The sequence below is a fragment of the Xiphophorus couchianus genome, chromosome 20 (genome assembly GCF_001444195.1).
Source record: "Xiphophorus couchianus chromosome 20, X_couchianus-1.0, whole genome shotgun sequence".
Taxonomy (NCBI): domain Eukaryota; kingdom Metazoa; phylum Chordata; class Actinopteri; order Cyprinodontiformes; family Poeciliidae; genus Xiphophorus; species Xiphophorus couchianus.
Genome location: NC_040247.1, coordinates 26,268,989 through 26,283,496, shown reverse-complemented (window position 1 = coordinate 26,283,496; position 14,508 = coordinate 26,268,989).

The following is a 14,508-nucleotide window of genomic DNA, read 5'->3' as shown; positions in this document are numbered from 1 at the left end:
AACTCCCATCTCTCAGCAAGAGTAGACGCAGCCAATCACTCCTCTTCAAACTAACCCAAAGGTGTAGTCCAGCTCCTCGGTGGGTAACCGGTAATTGCCAAGTGCAACTTTGCGCACATGGTAAGACGCCAGGGGACAGAGTGATAGACTGAAACTTGAGATGAGGGAAGACTTGAGGGGAAACGAGGGATGTTTCAGTGGAACAGACGGACTGGCTCAGAGATAGTGTGACCGAGAAAAACGTGATGACTCATGTGAGAGTCGCGGTAGGACGCTCCTGACTCTGTTGTCAGCTCGCCGTCGCTCGCTGAGTTTGGCATCCTCTCCTTTTAAATATTCTCTCAAATCTGCAGTCCTGAGTTACCGTGGTGATCCGGCGTTATGCTGCCTCAGCAGTGCGGTGCCCCGGAGTGAAGAACAATGATGCAGTTTGGAGGGTTTAAAATTTCACACCCATACTGAGGGAAAGAATGGCAAATTGGGCATTTTGGACAAGGTGCTAATTGAGGAGAAGACGCACCATCTGCTTAGGTTTTCCAAGGTGAGCAATCATCCAAGCGAGCTGGGGGCGGGGCTTCAAGCTAAGCATCGCCATTCTCCCCACTTGCACAAAAGGGAGCCATTCTTAAATGGGACTCCAGGTATACCTTTAATCTGCCTTAATGGTCTTTGAATGAAGAAACTAGTATTTGATGTCTGTGCGGCTGGACTACACTATAGCCTGTTTTCACCGCATGCTCTTAAAATATCATTTGTTTCAAAAACAGATCCAACAGGAAGGAGACCTATTCAATACAGGAGTGCACATCATTCAACTGACATCTTAAGATTTCCCAAAAGATTTCTTGTTTCGACTTAATGACTGTCATTAGTATAGCTCATGATGAATAACATTCAGTCCAGCAGTTCATAAAGTAAAAACTGCAACATTATTCGCTGTTCACAGATGTCGCATATGAGGCATTCTGGAACAAAAGACTTCCACTTGATCCCAATCAAATGGAATCAAATCCGACTGTCACGTAGCGAACAGTCGGATGTTATTAGACAACAGGAAGTAGTAGGAGGATGTAGTTTTGTTTTTGTTTTTTTTCTGACAATGTGCAGCTGGCTCTACCAGAGCTCTCACAGCATCAAACAGTTCATAAAATGTTGTATGTCATTCCAACATGTTGAATTCATAGCTCTTCTGTAAAATCACTGACTACAATTTCCCCAAATATAAAAGGCTTGTCCCTCCTATTGTAGTACATGACCTGCATGGTGTACTACAATTGCTGGGATGTTCTACCAAACACTTCTTGTCCTAACAATAAAGAATCTTGGAAAAATATCCAAAGTTATTTAATATGTCATTCAATGTTATAGTGTTATTTACAGAACGTCCAGCTATTTTTTGTTTTCTCCTAGATTTTTTGTAAAGTATCTAAACTAATCGAAAGAAGATACAGCTTGGGGAGGTAAAATACTTGAGCACAACGCTACGTGACATGGCGTCTGAAAAGTAGCCAATCCAGGGGCCGCATTTATTTTCCTTGGCGACTATTGGCTGAACCCACAAAAGCAGAAATAAGAAAGACTGTAGATGTTATCTTCTGCGGTAGTGCTAAGATGACTTTCACTGTGCATATTAATGCACATGAACTTATTTCTGGTGTGAACTATTAAAATAAGCAGTTTTAAGTGTTTTTAGAGGGGTCTCAAGTATTTACCGATTTTAACTATTCTCGTGGGTGGCTGTGGTCCCTAACCTCTACATCAAAAAATCTGGCAAGACTGTGAGGAAAAGAAATCATAAAGTGGTGAAAACTTTGATCTTGAGCCATCTTTTCAGAAATTTTGAAGTGAAACCTCCAGCGTTTCCAGTGGGTTTTTACAACTGACCTTTTTCTACGCAAAAGCAATGAATGTCAGAAATGAACAGTAACCAACAGAAAGAAGCAAGCAAAAACTTACAGTGTGTAGATGTAAGTCCAGATGAATTACCTGCTACATTTTTGGTTGGTTAGACGCAATATGTACATAATTGCAGGTACAAGTATGTAAATGTTTTATATCTTCCAAATCAGATGAAAATTTATATTTTCATCTGTTTTGAGAGGGTCTACGTCTTAGTCAGGGGGCCACCCCTCACCTTCCCTCCCATTGTTAGCACCTTGAGCTTGGGTAGTCTAGGCAGGAAGACCAAACCAGAGGTTCTGCACTGGACAACTTTGGGGCCAATTTCATAATAAGTCTGGTGATCTGCGCTGTCAGTTCCGCTGTTTGGGGGGGAATCAGAGCTGCAGACTACACCTCCAGTCATCAATCACCTGCCCTAATCCACCGTATGAGCCAGTCTGCCCAGGCTGCAGGCCAGAGGATTCATCAGAGGGGACAATGCCTGACATCCAGAAAAATGAGCACAACCCTCCACATGCCAGGACAAATTGGTGAGCAATGTCACAGACATGCTTAGCACAAGAGGCCTCCATTCAAAAGGGATTAAAGGGATAGAAAATGTACACCCCGAGCAGCATCCGATTCTATTTTGGTTTAAAATTCTGACAGTCGGTCCCGAAAGGTGCCACGGCGGTTCCTGCAGGAAGTTTTCTGCAGTCATTCTGCACACATTCAGGAGTGTGTGCACCTGTCTTTGACTGCCTCTCTCCTCTCACGTAAAGTGCTCATCCAAGTTGAGCAAGTGAAGGGGAGAGTCATCAATCCGAAAATGATTTATGCGCCTTTTTGTCCACCGTGACACCTGGAGCACATCTGCTCCGCTGGGACCGCAGCAGATACGCTACCTGCTTCAGGGATCTGTGCACCTCCAAACCCTTTCTCTCCCCCCTCCTGAGGTTTTAGGTAAGAGATCAGTCCCTGCAGCCAGCACCTCCTCCCCTACTCAAAAAAAAAAAACACCCCAGGGTAACGCAGTCTGGGCCCACCTTGGAGCTAAGCACATTAGGCGGGGAGGATATTTATGATGTGGAAATGGCCTGCTATTTATTCAGCGTACACAGAATGTGGAGATGATTCATGGCTGTCTTTCAGACCTCACAAATCTATTCAACTCATGTCTTCATTCTCTGTTTTATTCTCTACTTAGTCTGCGAGAAGTTCCCTTATGCTTACTTTTAACTATCCCCAATCCACTTAAAATTCTCTGTTTTCTTTCTGTGATGGAGTCATTTTAATGTGACTAAGTCGAAAGTTATACAGAGATTTAGTGTCTTCGCACAACTAGAAGTGTTTTGTAATTGTGACTTGGAGGGGAAAACAATAGCATGATTCTATTGAATCGAATTTGAAGACTTTAACTAGGCCATTTTAACAGCAATATTTTTCTTCCGGTAGCTCCATCCATCTTCTGAAATACCAGGAAATACCACCACGTCTGCCTGCAGATTTTTGTTGGTTCATAACCAAAATCTGCTGAATTCGGTTGTCGTAACATGACAGCATTCAAGCAAAGTTCAGAGGGTATGAATACTTTTTTTAACAAGGCACTGATACTGGGGGATTTGTAGGTTTATCCAGGCAACAGTAAGCCTGACAGGAGTCATAGATAAGCACAAAGCAGCAGAGCAGAGAAGAAGTCAACTCTGAATAAAGTCGGTCCCTAGAGATCTTTTCTGAGCGCAGCAGTGAAATTAGAAAGTAATTTTAGGTCAGTCATCACAGTTAATGAAATCCCACTGGAGCATTTTGGAGTAAATGTTCAGCAGATTACCTGAACAAGTAAAAATGTGCACTTAAAAGACACAGTTTACTAAATAAACTATGTTTACATTCCATTAATTTTCAAGCTTTTTCTTCTCCATAGCTATATTTTTTTTTGCTCAAATTTTGGTTTGATTTTTTGACTGCATGCCAAAGATGCATAAATGTTTTGACTGTGTGCTACCTTTGCGTGGAAAAAAGTTGCTAGGTGTCAATTTAGTACTACAACATGAATCATTTTGCATTATAAATCATTTGTTGGATGCCAGTCAAAGAGAGAAAAGGAAGTCTGACTTTGCTTGAGGGAAAAAAGATTAAAGCCTTGTCATCTGTTGTGATGTCTACATTCGCTGTTTTTCAGGAATCTAAAGCGCCCTCCTAGCAGTGTAATAGTTTATATTTTTAGCACAATCACATTGGGGTATCAAAGATATAAAAAGAATTTAAAAAATAAATAAAACAATAACAGATGGAAATACAATGCAAAAGCCGAAGTCCCCAGGATACATGCTACACCTTTAATGAATCGATATCTCCGATACTATATCATGGGATCTGTGACCACTTTGGAAAGTATTTTCTAGTGAGGGTGACTACACACACACACACACGCAAGCACGTGTTAAAAAGAAAGACTCCTGTGGGGGGCTCTGGCTTGTGTGAGCGTATGTAGCCCTGGGGAAGCAGGCTGAGGTTTTGTGGTGTCTTTGTGGCGGGGTTAACCTTGGCTCAGGGCTAAACACACAGGGAATGTTCTGAGAGGACCTTCAGCCATCAGCAGCGGCTTTTCATATACTTGCAGCACTCCTGTGGGAGTGCCGCCACAAACACGACTATTGATCCGCTGTCACACTCGTACAGACTCCTCCTTTCACTGTTTCTCTTACCCCATTTGGTTCTCTCGTTCTCTTTTTCCATGTCTCTATGTGTGTGTGTGTATGTGTGTGTGCGTTTGTTTGTAATACCTTGTGGGGACCATTTTCCTGACACATACTAGGTTGTGGGGACCCACTGCTCCTTGTGGGGACTGAAGCCTGGTCACCACAAGAGCAAATGCTGTTTGTGGGTCAGGGGTCAGATTTAGGACTAAGGTGTAATTGAGTTTTGGTTAGGGTTAGGATAAGGGTTGGATATGTAATGGATAGGGTTAGGATAAGGGTAAGGGTAAGGTTTAGGTTGTAGAAATGAATGGAAGTCAATGGAAAGTCCCCACAAAGATAGCCGCACAAACGTGGTGTGTGTGTGCGTAGGGGTGTGTGTGTGTGTGTGGCTTGTGGTGACAAAATGGTGGATAGTGAAAGTCTGCAAAGCCACAAGTCTTGACAGAAGCTAAGCTCAATTTACCTGTAATTACATTAAAGATGATGCTGGACAGGTGAATCCTGATAACATCATCAAAGACTTGATTTTAGAAGTTTAATTCAAGAAGCAGAAAACATATCATATAGATGCATCACACACAAGGTGATACATTTTGTGTGGTCTTCTGCTTATTTTGATGACCAAAGATTACAATGAATAAAACCCAAGTTCCTTGGTTTGTTAAAATATGACAAAAGAGCAACAGAAAAAGCACTGTCAAAACATGGGATAGCTGGTATATTTTTGCTTATTTTAAATGTACACAGTTCTTTAAATGTCCTGTGAGTAAACAAATTTGCCCATTTATGCATAACAACTGGAACTTTCAATATCTAGCATTAAAATAATTAAAATTTTGTTTATTAAAAGAGTGCCCCTCAGATTAATTTCACTCCCTGTTTTGAAATTACCGTAATAACCCGATATTGGCTGGAAAGCCAATATCTCCTTTCAGAAACCATTGGAATTTTTCAGATAGCGCAAAGTGTGGCGGAATTACGGTACTGCAAATATGAGTGGATCGCTGGGGCTTTTTTCGGTCTGGAGGGATTAAGCAGATATTGGTGCTTTTTGTCATTGTGGCCAAGCGTTAGTAAATGAAATCTACAGAAGGAAGCATGTAGGGCTTTAAGGTTTTCTGGTAGACACTTGCACTGACTAAAACACAGAGGATCAACAATCCTGAATCATCACTGAATGGAAGCTTCACACTGGATATCAAGCAACTTCTGTTGAAATGAAATATCATATTTACTCTACTCTGGAAACAGGTCTCTGTGGACCTCTAATCCACAGTCCAGTTGTTTTGCTCTTTTGTCCAGGTCTCTCTTGTTCATATCTGAGCTAACACAGGAAAAGCTCCGCACCTTCTGAAGTTATTAAGCCATTAAATGTGCTTTGCTTCCCATCTTCACAAGACTGAAGTTATCCATGTTGATGACGCTCCTTTTTTTCTTCCACTCAATGTTCCTTTAATATGCTTGCCACACTGTAAACAAACAGCTTCTTTGGCAATGCCTTTTTCAGACTTACCCTACTTGTGGATAGAGTCCATGACAGTCTGTTGTGTATGTTTTAATAACTCTTTGCATACTAAACTAGTTACATTTTTTATTTTATTTTTTTACATTTTGATTAGTTTGTGGAGATGCACCTGCGCTTCGAGAAAATCTTACAGAAAAACCAGCAGCAGAGAGTGATGGATGCAGTCCAACTGCCACGTCTCCGTATGTGGCTGATAGTTCTGCTGTGAACCGCAAAGGAATTATTTCATTAAATGAACAGTGTAATTGCATGCTAAAGCAAAGCTAACCTCAGTGATTTTTCTAGGCTTAATTTCCATATTAACGCCCCTTTATTGCTTTTACTAGCAATAAACAGCCCCTCCGAGAGAGGTAATAACTGCTGGGCCGTAACGCTGCTAAATCATGCATTTAAAGCGGTACAAAGTGCCCGCGAACACTTCGCACTCCGGCTGGACTAGAAAACTCCACATGCTCGGGTAAATCAATGGAACATTGTCCTCTCTTGTTAAAGCCGGATGCATGAGAAGAAAAAGCTCATCTTCCTTCCAAATTACATCCTTTCCCCCCAAATTCGCCACCGACGACGGATCCGTGTTGTTTTTGATTACAGAGATGGAGGAAAACAGGAAGCTTGTCATGCTCTCTACAGGAATGATAGGATACTCTGTCAAGCAGCTCTCATGGTGTCTAAACCCTTCTCCTCAGCCGCACTCCTGCCCGTACGGGCCGTAACTAGCTGCGATGAGTCCCGACAGGCCGTCATCGCCACAGAGGACTGGTGGAATACTAATTAGCGTGCCACCACTTGAATTATTCATGCATCTTAATTAGGGGAGAGATTTCCCATTAGGGTTTTGGATGTGACTGAACAGTTTGGCTCCCATTTTTTGTGAGAGAGAGAGTCGGCCGTGGATGTAAACAGATTGTGCGCGAATGCAAACACTAGGACTGAGCGTACCTGTGCGCAAAGAAATAAAAATCAAGCGCCTCTTTAATGCAAAACTGAATACTCACTGGCCAGCAAAGCGCAGAGAAAGAAAACTGCGACACTACAGTTTCTACAGTAGTTACGCAGTATTCATCCCAAATTGCTTACAAAAAACCAGCCCAACTTTTCTCTTTGGATTGCACAAATAATACCAACTGCTAACCTGAAAAGCTGCACAGAAAACACACACATGCCGCACCCCGTCTGCAAGGTTCACGTATTAACTAATGTGCCGCGGCTCGTCGTAGCAACCGGCGCGTGATGCTCCTCTCCGTGTTTTATGCCGAGGCACGACGCGCTGGCCGGCCCAGGACCCAGGCCACATCCATCTGCTGCAGTTTAGCAGGGGAAATTAGGCACTCAATGTAGCATATTTGTTTAAGTAATTGGAAAGTAATTAATAACCTGAAAATATAATAATGTGCTCGGCAGCGGCCCTTCATCTGCGAAGCACCGAGGGGGGGAGAAGTCTGCTGCCGAGTGCGCAGGTGTCTCGTCAGCACATTACGGCGCTGCAGCTTTAAGCGTGTCTTGGAGTGAGATGAATAGGAATGACTTTAGAAGAGGGGATGAGGAGAAATTAAATGTTGATTCATAGGCGGGGCACTGACACGGTGCTCCACGGGACGCCACATAGCGGGGCGTTTATCGGCTCCAGACGCTCCAGCTCTGGCTCGCAGAAACACTCAGCGAGGATGGCAGTGAAACAGGAAGCCCCAGGATTAGGCCAACATTAAACCTCGCCTCTGTTTTTTCATAAATATTTGATGAAACGTCATCTGTTCTGGTGAGGAAGCGCAGGAGGGGAATGTGTTGAGCTCAAGTTTCAGTTTTGCACAAACACACTGGCTGTGTATGTGTTGTCGTTTTTTTATTGTAATAGGTTTCGCAATGCAGCTTGTGTAAAATGTCTCTATTCATCAGTTGAGTCTTGATGCAACTTTGTGTTATAAGGAAAAAATCTTTCTGCCTAACTTTACATCCTGTGGGGGCTCGTCCGGTGTTTCACAGCTTGGTTTCTGTGGGCTAGTGATGATTTCCTCTCTTGTGGGAGAGGAACGGTTCTTATGGTTAGTCCCATTAATAAGAGTGGACTTTCTTAGCTTCCAATTTATCATCAAAAGCAATCTAAAGTTGTGTGTATAAGAAATTGCTAATGTGCAAACATACATGGTATCAAATGTTTGAATATAAAGTATTTCTGTCATCTTACATATCATTAAGCAGAGTGCTAACAAAAGTAATTTTAAAATAGAAAAACCTCTAATGTCTATGCAGGTTGTTTGCTGAATACATGATTACATGAGTCTTGTGTAATGAACACTCTTCCTGTGTATTATCAACATAATTTCATTGTGTTTCCTGCAGTCAGTCATTACCTCTCCTTTTCAGAGTGTCGTCTCTGCAGCAGCTGTTCCCTCTAGCATCACAACAGGAAAGAAACAGCTTCGGCTTCAGGACCTGCTCTGACCCGTTCACTGTAAAGATCCATTTCATTCCCCACTGACACACCACCGAGGAGACAAAAAGGGTTAAAGCACACAACCCACATATCGAGGCCTCAGTCCTTAACATGGCCGTCACCGATTCCTGACTCGTTGACCTTTGCCGCATGTCTTCCTCCTCTCTTATAATCCACTTTCCTGTCGCTTCACTTTCACTTTCAAATAAAGGCCACGAGAGCAGAAAGAAAAGTAAAAAAAAAAGAGAAAAATGAAAGGACATAAAAGAGAAGTGAATATGAATTAAAGATGAGTTATGACGTGCTAACTACCCTGAGATGTAGACATTGTAAAGTGTTTTTCATTCACATGGAAAGTACCCCTGGTCCCTTGCCTTGAGGTTTGGCAGTGTCTCCTTTCTGTCCTCTTTACCTCCAGCTGGTCTCAACAGATAGTTTTTCACACTGGGCCTGGTTCTGCTGGAGGGTTCTTCTTGTTAGGAGCCAGTCATTCCTTTTCTCTTGCCATATGGCTGCTCAGGATGAGTTATTGTGGCAAAAACATTGACTTTAAGCGCTTGTTTGGGCATCCTTAGATACAAAAAAAATGTTCAGGTGAATTTGACCTCACTATAGTAATAATATTTTTATACGACTCAACGTGATTGTATTTTGTAACTGAAGTTGTTTGCCTCTTAAAGTCCCCCGAGGTGATATTTGTTTGGGAATTGGTCCGATAAATAGAACGAATTGAATACAACTTACATATTTTAATCAGTAAAGTCAGGCATAAAAGTTAAAACTTGTACTTGTAGCATAGCACAGGAAGACGGAAGCTGTGAGAAACACGTACATAGGGGTGATTGACAGTGTAAAGACCCTCCTCCTCGATCTGATTGGTTGCTTCTGATATAAGCAGATGACCACAATTTATTCACAGATAATATTTCTTATACTAAACTGCCACAACAGTTTTAAGAGAAAGGTAAAAAACTTAAAAAAAAATAAATGTCACATTATGTAGTGTTAATATGAATGTTGAACAATAACCCAGATAAACCATGTATCCATCGTCTAAAACCGCCTAAGCTTGCAGGGTCGCGGGGATTCTGGATGCTGGCCACTCGAACCAAGTTCCCTGGTATGAAAGCACAGAAAACAACCGTCCAATTTCTTTCTTCCTAATATTCCTAACAAACTGCATCCCTTTTCCGTGTCATGTCCTGAAAAGTTCAGAATGGCCTGTCCGCACTCTTTCTCTTTCAGAAAGACCTGTGTGCCCCAAACACACAGAGACACAGAATCTACTCCCTATGAGACCGCCCAAGCAGCTGCTCTCTGTGTAGTGTGTGTGTTGGCGGGGGGCACTTCAGGCATTATCGAACTCTGCCACAGAGTCTGTCATGTGTCCTCAAAGTGTGAGTGAAGGGCGATGGATCCAGGTGGAGCGAGCCAGGAGGGATCTCCCAGCTCGCCGCCGCCACTTTGTTGCTCCACCAAGACGGCAAGTTGGCAGCTGTTTCTCTGCTTGAAAGAGTTGTTTGGAAAATTCCTGTTTCCGCTCTCTCTGCTGACGCTCTGTGAAGTGACTCATGAAGAACAGTAGGTGATGCAGTCATGTTAATCCACTGGCGTGTACGCAGGAATAAACTCTGCCAGGAACTTAGTGGGAGCTGTTTCCATCTTGTTTTGAGTTTCAGTTGCTTTTATAAAGACATTTTTGCCACTGTTGAAGTTGCTTTTACCCAAGTCTTGTTTTAAATTATTATTATATGGAAAATGTAATTCTAATAAATACACTCTCATTTCATTCACATAGATTTGGTATTTTGTATTTGGTTTATGGGCAGACACTTTCTACCAAAACAAGGAAATCCATCATATTTGCAGGGTAAATATTTTCCAAACCAGCTCAGTTCATCCCCATATGCAATTCTAACTAGTAATTTGTAACTGGTTAAAATTGTCAAAAGCAGCTCACAAAATGTACTTGCTAGATTGACCAACAAGGCTAACAATGTGTTAAACTTGACACCTGCTGCTAAAGAAGGCATCTTCTGTACAAATCTACTCAAATAACTAAACATTTCTGCATTTAAAAACGTGACAAATCACAAAAATAAGGCAAAAATGTTATCCACCATAAAAGTTGTAAAGATATTTAAACTGATAAAATAAAATTACACTGAAAAAGTTTTTTTTTTTCCCCATCATGAGTGAATGTTTGGAGTGAACGTTCAAACAACGTCAGATCGTAATCTGATCCTAACCGACGTTTGGCGAACACCAGATCCGATCATTCGCCATTCAACTTTCTAACTACGTTCGGTGGACGTAGCCTAAATATTTGCTTGCTAGCTGGGTTTTGTCATCAGAAAAGCTGATCCTGATCCTGTACATCTAAACAGACAGCTTTTTTTTTTTTTAGGGCCAAGCTCTTTGAAGATATTAGTAATAGCTGGATGATGAATCTGTAGGCAGAAAGGATCTCTGGTATCAGTCGTTTTTTTAACGCATCTACCCAGTGCTGACTCTGGGTTTGATTTGATGCAAAGTGAAATCCAGCGCTGTTTTTCACAGGATAATTGATGGCGGCAGTATGTCTACAAACACGGAGACTTTATTATTAAGCCTCCCTGAGGCTGTGCTCCAGCATCCCGCTCTACAAGCACGGCAAGCCGAGGCTTGAGTTATACTGGGAAACTACAGCGTGAGCACGGGTGAGTTTGTGTTTACGTCGACCTTGATGACTCCACGGCTTTATGTGCTTCCACACATTGATGATCCACTGCAAACATTCAAAAGGAAAATACGCTGCCATGTTTTTCTGCCTTCTGACCTTGCTCTGCTCACCGGAGCTCATTACTGAGGGGGGTGGGTGGCAGTGGAACGGGTGGCAGGGAAAATCAGACATGACCCTCAGATTTCTGGAGCCGACATGAAAGCACCACGCTATCAGGAGAGAGGAGGGGGGGGAGGCAGAGCTGTCCACAGCCTCAAACGGGGAACATACTGGTTTGTATAATTTAAGGTTAATGAGGAAACAACCGCTGATTAATCTCACTCGTTTTATCACAGTTGGATTTGCTCTATCAGAGTGCTTTTTGTTAATATTAATCATCAAAGTGTTTTAACAACAGGAAAATTCAACTTTTTATTTACTGAATTTAAAATATTTTGATTATCTCTCCTTTTTGTTTTGTTATTTACCTGGACAACTTCTTCATTTTTTTTTAAAAATACTGGATATGACTGATATTGTTAAGACAGGAAATAAGTACCACGGTATTTAACATGTGACATTTAAACACAGAGAAATTTTATAGTCTTTTAAACATACTATGAGTTGTAAAGGTATAAAAGTGTCTGAACAGAATGAAAGAGTGAACACTTTTCATCAAATACTCAGTACTTTAACTTCCTCTCTATCGATTATATGTGAATCAATAACTTGATTAGATTAGGTAAGGCCAGATGACATGGCAATGACGGCCTCGAAATAGTTTTTGTCAACTATGACAGTGTATTGCATTTAAACCCACACAATGAACTGATTATGTCTAAAAAAATTTGCACAATCGCTGCAGTGATACAAAGTATGCTCTTTCAGTTGTTTGGTAAAATGGGAGCCTTGACATGTGGGCATCAGAATAACAATGCTGGTCGAAACCAAAACAGAAACCACAATGTCCAAACTGAATGTTACCAGAATAACTGTTTTAAGTTACAGTTTCTGTCGTAAGTGGTTGTTTCTACCCAAACAGCCTCGTTACAGAGTTCTGCTAAGTCCCACTGTTTGGTGCTGGTTTGTTAAAGCTTCATGAACTCAAATTGCCAGGATTTTTTCCTTGGCTGAACATCTTGCCAGGCACCGAGGCCTGATTTCAGTCTTCTGTCGGATCGCTTCTGCTGTGTTCCTGGTTCACTTTTAACTTTCGCACTTTCTATGTTGCTTGTCGATTTCAGACTTGGAAGTGAAAGTAATTATTGTACAACAATAGCTGAGTGAGAAAAGTTGAGGTGGGGGGAAAAAAAGGACGGGGTGTAATTGTCTATGTCGCAAAAGCAAATGATTAAAGTCACATAAAGGAGCAGCCAGCAGAACTGTTTGTGTAACACTTATTACATGACCTGGAGATTCAAAAGCTCCTATAAGGCATGCAGGTATTCTGTGCTTTACATGTAGTTTGACAAACAGCACAAACCTGATGTGTGGGGACATAATTTGTGCCAAGACACACAGTACCTTGACTTTTAATGAGTGCTGTGGAGGCTGAGGCAGCCTTTGGCCTCCTATCTCTCAGTTATCCTCACAGAGGTAATTGAGCAGAGGGACACATCGTTCTCTTCTCCCACAGCCACATCCCCCTCGCCCTCCACCCGCCTCCCCACCCCATGCCTAATCACACCGCTATTTGCATGGAGAGCACTAAGAATCAGCCTCAATATCGCCGCACTGCCTTGAAAGATGAGTTTTTAATCTGCGAGAGGAGATGAGTTTCTGACCCGCACCTGTTTGTTTCCACAGTTTCTTTTTCCTGTCGTACCAAAGTGACCCGCGGGTAAATTTGCGGAGGCAGGATAGCTGCTCGCCTCCCTAAGTACTGTCATTGTGCATTTATTAATATCCCCATATCTGACATGGCGGAGAAAATGGTTCTTGGCGATAAAGGGCACTTGTCTTGGTGGGTGAGACCGTCTAACAGGCAATCAGCTGGGCTGACAGCGAGTGTCAGCCGGGGTGTGTGTGCATGTGCATGTGGATGTGTTTGTGCAAGCTGCGAAGAGGGCTGCAGTCTTTCAGAGAAGGGTGGGTTTTTATTATTCTCCCATTGCCCTCTATTGACCCACGTAATGGAGAATTGCACAAGGGGAAGTGTTTGAAATATTCCTTGGATGTAGGTAATGTGTTCATCTGGAGGAGTGGGCCATTTTTCATCCATCTATAACCTAACATATACTGTTGGTTTTGTTTTATATATAAAAATGCCGACACGTCTACCTTTTAGAAGTCTTGAACAATGCTCTGCTAATGTTGAGGAAAAAGCCTCAGGTGAGTAAAGAGAGCGTCTCAATCTCTGCAAGAAAGTGGCTTCAGTAAGACAGGTTGGAGAGAATTGGATTTCCAGGGTCCGAGTGAGAAACTTTAGGTGGAATGAGGGGACAATGTGTTTCCACTAAACTAAAATAATGTGATTTCTTTAGAACTTCTTAGATCTCTAAATATCTAATGAAGCAATGTTGTGTTTCTGTTGTGGATGACAAAGTGTATTTCTTTTAGATGTAGGAGATCAAACAGTCCTTGGGAGGGTTCGGTCACATTTCTTAACTTTATAATGACACTTCAGACTTTACCGTATGGTTTGCAACACAACATCCAGATACAGGTTTCATAGCAGGCCCACTGGTTTGTCATCTCGGTATACGCTAGCAGCTATTAGTTCACTATAGGTAATACCACAGACGACCCAGGCACACCAAGTGGCACAGCCACTGAGTTCAAGGAGACAACACTGGTCTGCTGGTAACAAACGATGAAGAATTCAAGTATGTTTGCATGAAAAACAAAGCAAAGTATGATCAGTAACATGGTGGATGTGATGTAAAAAGACATGTAACTTTCATTGTTACACATTGCAAGTGTATTTTTTTTTAAATTTTGTTTTACCTTGATGCTGGCAACTGGCCAGAAAAATAGGAAAAGTGGGGGATGACCAAGCTGTGTTAAATTAAATTAATGTTCATAAACCAACCTGCCTCCTAATGAATTGAGATGAAAATGATCTCTGAATCCCGCGAACCAGCCGTGGCATTAATGTCCTTTCTGAGTGCAAATTAAACTCTGCTCCTCAACTTCATTAGAGTCATTCTTTTAACGCAGCACTGAGTGACTCTGGGTCAGAGGTGCTGCTGCTATATCTGTTTCAAAAATATCACTTTAAAACGACGGATATTTTACTTTAACACTGCTACATGTTGACCATGGTGGC